The sequence below is a fragment of the Pinus tabuliformis genome, chromosome X, assembly GCF_031772625.1.
Source record: "Pinus tabuliformis cultivar Carrire ecotype Pingquan chromosome X, CPIR1, whole genome shotgun sequence".
Classification (NCBI taxonomy): Eukaryota; Viridiplantae; Streptophyta; class Pinopsida; order Pinales; family Pinaceae; genus Pinus; species Pinus tabuliformis.
In genome coordinates, this window is record NC_142308.1 from 1,029,548,593 (window position 1) to 1,029,554,444 (window position 5,852).

Sequence of the window (5,852 nt, forward strand, 5' to 3'; positions counted from 1 at the left end):
GGGCTGCTTTGAGAAGAGCGAAGACAATCTTTTCCCGACTTGAAAATTCATGAACAGAAAAATACCCATCTAGCAGATTTAACCATTTATCAACGGCATCTGCGTCTATTTGACCCTCGAAGATGGGGATTTCAAAATTAACTTGTACCTTAAATGGTGTGGTGTTTCTAGAGTCGCTGTTGGAAGCCAATGCGTCGCCTCTGGGTAGGCGCTGAAGGATCTGTGCAAAGCTATCCATCATCGCGTTCCTTTGCCGCTCGAGTGCTTCTTCGAGCAAGATTTTGATAGGATCTCCTGCCCCCTCGTCTTTCTTCTCATCCGCCATGGGAGGCCGTCAGGATTTGCGAGGCTGGTCTTGCAAAGGTTTGACCAGTTCAAGCCCTAACTCCTTATATCCCGACCTCGTTGGGGACATGCAAAGAAAAACAGAGAAAAAACAGACCGCTCTGATACCACTGATCCAGATTTAAGCAGGAACGCAATAGATTACAGAGATAACCATAAATACAGAGATGCGATAACCATAAAAACAGAGATGCAACGGAAATAATACTTCATTTCATTACTGTAAAATACTGAAATATGTTTACAAACAGAAATGGAAAGAAACCAGCTAGGGCGATGGAAGCTTATCTTTGAGAAGAGATGTGGCGGCTACATGCCTCTGAACTGTTCCGAACTGTATTACAATGAGGCTCGAAGGCCTATTTATTGTTGAGAAACAATGGAAAACCCTTCACATCCCGAAACCTAACCCTAGAAGATGAAACGCCAAATTGTGGGCCCCGTTTGGGTAAATTGGTACATCAATTTCCCGGGGTCGTAACTTTGGCATACGATCTCCGTTTGACGCGTATGATAGCTCGTTAGAAAGATCTATCCGAGAACTACCACTTTGGGAAGGGCAACATCGGTCCATGGACCCATGTTGCCCCCAGATTCCCAAAACAACGTCGTTTAGGGCCTCAAAACGGCTCCGGAAGTTCAGGACCCGAAAAACTGCTAAAAATAGTAAGTTGTGCTACAATTAAGGAAACTGAAAATGCTGAGAAAGACAATGGTGGGGGTCCAGGTGGACTTGTCAGGTGGCCACCAATATCCACCTGGATCAAGAGGATAGGATGAGATTTTTGGATGAATTTGCTGAGGACCTTGAAAAAGAAATTGAAGGTTTAGAAGGACAAATTCAGGCATACAGTTTCCATGATCATGATCATTATTCTCAGAAATTTTCTATGGCAGAACGCAAGGAGACAATGCTGGTTCCTTTCTCTTTCACGATTGAGGAACTGAACACTGTGGTTGAAGATCATTTTGCACAGCTGGAAAGTTACAAGGAAAATCAAGCTGATCATATATTCTGGGATCCTATAGCTGATTACATGGAAGAGTTTTACTCTCCAGTGTTTCAATTTTCCTATAAAGATCAGAGGCAGTTTCAGTGGCAACGGTCATCACACTGTCAGATTGGCTCTGAACTCCAATGCGGTCAAAGAAATCAAATATCAGATAAAGCAGAGGATTGGCTACATTGGAAATTTCATATTGATTGAACAGAAAGAAGTTGAAATGGTTAGGGTAGGTAGGTAGAGGTAAATGCAAATAAGCTCAAGGTTAACTGAGCATTTCTTTTTTCAGTAGATGTAGCTTTCTTTCTCCTACAGTCATGCTGGTCAAGCAAATTTCTGTTTGTCAAATAAGTTTTACAAGGCACTGGAACTGCAGGTTCTTAGTGCACCACAAGGGCACACTATCCCAAGTGGAGCCACTGTTATCACTGAAAATTCTGTTGCTAAAAAATTTTTAGCCTAGCTTAAAGACAGGGTGTTTTCGCAGCGCATGAATTCTTTTTAGCAGTTTCGCAGCGCTACCTGTTTAGGTGATTTCGTAGCGTGCTACGAAATTGGGGATTTGTTCGAGTTTTCAGTGGAGGCCCAAATCCTATCATGCCTATTGTACACGGGTTACAACTGCTGTAGATGAGGTTGATCTGCTTAAAAGGTCTAATGTCAGATCTTTCAGATGAGATTGAAGATATCAAGGTTTACAAGGTTGTTCGTGTATTAGTTCTTCCATGTGATTGTATCTGCCAGAGGCAAAGCAACGGTTACGTAAGCAGATTTTATTCTTGTATGTTATACCCCATGCCATCCTCAACTAATTCAGAACTCCGAGCCTCTGTCCTGCCATATACATTTCCCGAAAGTGGTTCTGAACAAAACAATTCAATGGGTTCAAATGAATGTCATTTTGATTCTTCTTGTTACTGTGTCCCTTACTGACCTGAGCATTTTGTTTCATCTTCTCATGTAAAAACTTCTGGCAAGTTGAGGGTGCATAACCATTGCCCCACTAGCAGACATGAACTGGGGAATATAAGATGTTTGGCTCTTGAAAAGGTTGCAGAATCTCTGAAACTTCCTTGCAGACATCAAAAGCTTGGTTGTCACGACATATTCCCATATTATAGCAAGCTCAAACATGAACGACAATGCATGTTCAGGCCTTACAGTTGCCCTTACGCAGATTCTGAATGCTCAGTTACTGGGGACATTCCAGCGTTTGTGACTCACTTGAGAAATGATCACAAGGTGGATATGCACAATGGCTGCACCTTCAATCATCAATATGCAAAACCTAATCCTCAGGAGGTGGAAAATGCAACATGGATGCTGACGGTATTCAGCTGTTTTGGTCAACAATTCTGTCTTCATTTTGTAACATTCCAGCTTAGAATAGCCCCTGTGTATATGGCCTTTTTGCGCTTTATGGATGATGATAATGAAGGAAAATTTGGCGTGCGGGCAAATGGACAAAAGCTGTGTTGACAAGGCTGTCATTTATGAATCCAGTGACATGGAAGAGCCTCTAATACTGGAGTTCCCTGAACTGACTGCCTCAGCCCGTCGTGATTACTGGCTAGCATTGATTAAGGAGGTGGTAACTGTGCATATCTTTATCAGCAGGTTTGGTCTCAAAGGCAGAGAAGAAAAAGAGGCAATAGCTAGATCAGTTGTTGGAGTAATCCGGCTCCATGCAACAAGGGAATCATTTCAAATATTCCTACCATGCCCTCAAACCCTTCTAACTTTTACCCTGTGAGAGGAGCTACTGCCAGGAGGTGACTATGTCCTTGAAGAATTGACCAATAGTATTCGCACAGAAATAAATCATAAGGATGCCCACTTGTCTTCATCAGCTCTCTTGTCGCATGTTTTGGGTGTTATGGACTGCCAAAAATTTACAATCAAGGAGAAAGAGGCCATCTGTGTAGAAAAAACACAGGTTGGAGAATTGACACCTCTTGAAACGACAGTCCAGCAATCAACACAGGAAGCAAAGGAAACAGAAACGCTTTGGAGTTATCGCAACTATCTAGCTTCTTCGAAATGTATTGCAGTCGTTTCTTCAAGGCACAAGGGTTTTTGAAGTAATGTGTAATGGTGATCTTGTGTTTTCTAAGCTAAGAGAGAATAGGTTTCCAAGTGTTGGCAGCTCGTTGGGAGCAAAATATTAGCCTGCTCTAACTCTGCATTTGCTTTACAGATGACTGATATAAATGAAAATGTCGTGAATCTTATTAAGCACGTTGGTTCATTATTAATGCACATATTGAAGACATGAAAGTGAATTGTAACATGGATCTAGTAATATGGATTATTGGTGTTAGTTAGTGACATGGATTTTGGAACCAGAGAGTAGATGTCAGAGTGGTATGTGACGATATATCATTGCAAAACCTGTGTACTAGTGTTTTCTGGTTCGATATCTGTGGCCTAGCGCAGTTATCATTTTCAGTGATTGCGGGAAAATGAGCTAGTTACGGGATCAGACACCTGTTCAGTTCACTATACATCTAGATCCTCGGGAGCGAATTGAAATTGCCCAGAGTCATGTTTTCTACAGGCTTTCACTCCTAAGTCAATTTCTGCAACGACAAAGGCATTGGATCCTAAATCTAAGGTAGTGCATATGTCATCTTCAGGTGTACATGATTGTGGGATCGCGTACGTGTCAGTCATGAGTTTTGACAAACAAAATGTTGAAGATGTGGCAAACGATATTAGTTGTTCGTTTATTAGCTCTGCCACCGACAAAAGACAGAGACACATGGTCGAAATTAGCTTATCGTTGCCAGAAAGGTGTTCATATTATTTAAGGCTCCTGCGCACATCTGATCGTCTTCAACAGGATGTTCGATTTGTTATAAGACAGGGGACATCCAGCAGGCTCGTATTGGTGGCCATATACGAGAGCGATGAGAGCGCTAACGCTCTTTATTGGGCTCTTAACAACGGGTTAACATCGTGTCATTCTAATTCATGCTCAGCGCCCTCCAAATCCCCTTTCCGCAGCTCGAAGATCTGGTTTCATGGTGCCAGCAAATGTACTGAAGGAATTCGTAAACGATGTTAAGAAGTCTACAGAGAGGAAGGCAAGCTGGAAAAAATGTTTTGGTGGATGACTGGTTTCTCTCTCCCTTCAGCGGTGGATTCAATTTTGTATAAAGAAGCATGTACAGTTGAAGATTTCTTTGCCGAGGAAGAAATTATTCAAAAGCGCTAGACTATCAACAATCGCCTTATTAATTTTCTTCGAGGCAAGGAACAAATGTAACAAATGCTATGTTATATTGTACAAGAGCCACCAGATGGCGCAGAAAGTAAGCGAGTTTTCAGGGTTCCATTTATAGCGTGTGAGATATTCTCTGGTGAAATTGACATTATTTTCAAGACACTGGTTGAAGAGGAAGATGTAATGAATTTACTGTTTTTCCTCTTGGAATCTGGCCGGCTCCATAGAACCTTGCTGGTTGGATACTTTAGCAAGGTTATGATCTGCTTGTTGTTATGAAAGACGGTAGCCACTATTCGTTATATTCAATCACATCAAGAGATACTGGCTAAGTTGGTAAATTTGATTGGTATTCCATCGATCATGGAGATGCATTGAGCTCAACGAATTGTACTGCAGCACATTAAAATGCAGCAGAAACACTTTGTGCTATAACTCATCTTGCTCCATCTGCACTGGCCTTGGAGCTTTCCAGCCCAAGCTTTATGGAACGATCTTTTTTGTAATGCCGTAGCCACAGTTGAAATCTACAGTAGGGCATTCGTTATCCGTATGCATTTCATTGTTGGACTGTAGTAAATGTAGTTAATTGGGAGCAGCTAGTTCAGCATGGGGAAATCATATCATTGAGCCAGTTACAACTCCAAATCCTGAGACAGGGGATGGCATGCTACACGGCCTCCCCATGGTAATCCTTGGTAAACTGCTTGAGCTGTTGAATGTGTCTTCTGATGCAAATGTTCTCCATACCATATATGAAGAGACAGAACAGTTAAAAGCTCATCTAAAGGTTGTAGAGTTTCGGCTGGAAGAGGTTATTTAATTCACATGCTTTCTGACTGTTATGGCATTAAGGATATAGTACTAATGGAGCGCAGGTTATATAAGTTCAAGGCTGATCGAAGTTTAAAACAGACAGAGGCCATCAATTTGGAGCGCCTAAGAATGGACATTGAAGATTTGAAATTGGAAGCTGTGGAATCTTTGAAGAACTTCTACTATGCTGCAAAAGGGTAACCTCCAATATTCCACCATCAGACTCAGAGATCAGTATGCTCGAAGATCATATATATCTCTTATCAAATAAGAGAAGTAGATGAGGACCAGGAACCATTAAAAATACAGTAGAATTTATTATGCATATTACAAGACTGTGTTTTTGAAATCACATAGCAGTTTCGTAGCGCGCTACGAAACTGCTGTAGGTGATGATTTTAAACGCAGAGTAGCTATGTTGGTGAAATGATTGAGAAACTTGAAAGAGAGACACTTGTCTA

The 5,852-nt window shown here is 41.6% G+C and overlaps 1 pseudogene; it reads left to right on the forward strand.

Moving 5' to 3' along the window:
* Positions 1–2,006: 2,006 nt before the first annotated feature.
* LOC149143267 (E3 ubiquitin-protein ligase SINAT2 pseudogene) lies at positions 2,007–2,828 on the forward strand (annotated as a pseudogene).
* The last annotated feature ends 3,024 nt before the right edge of the window (positions 2,829–5,852 follow it).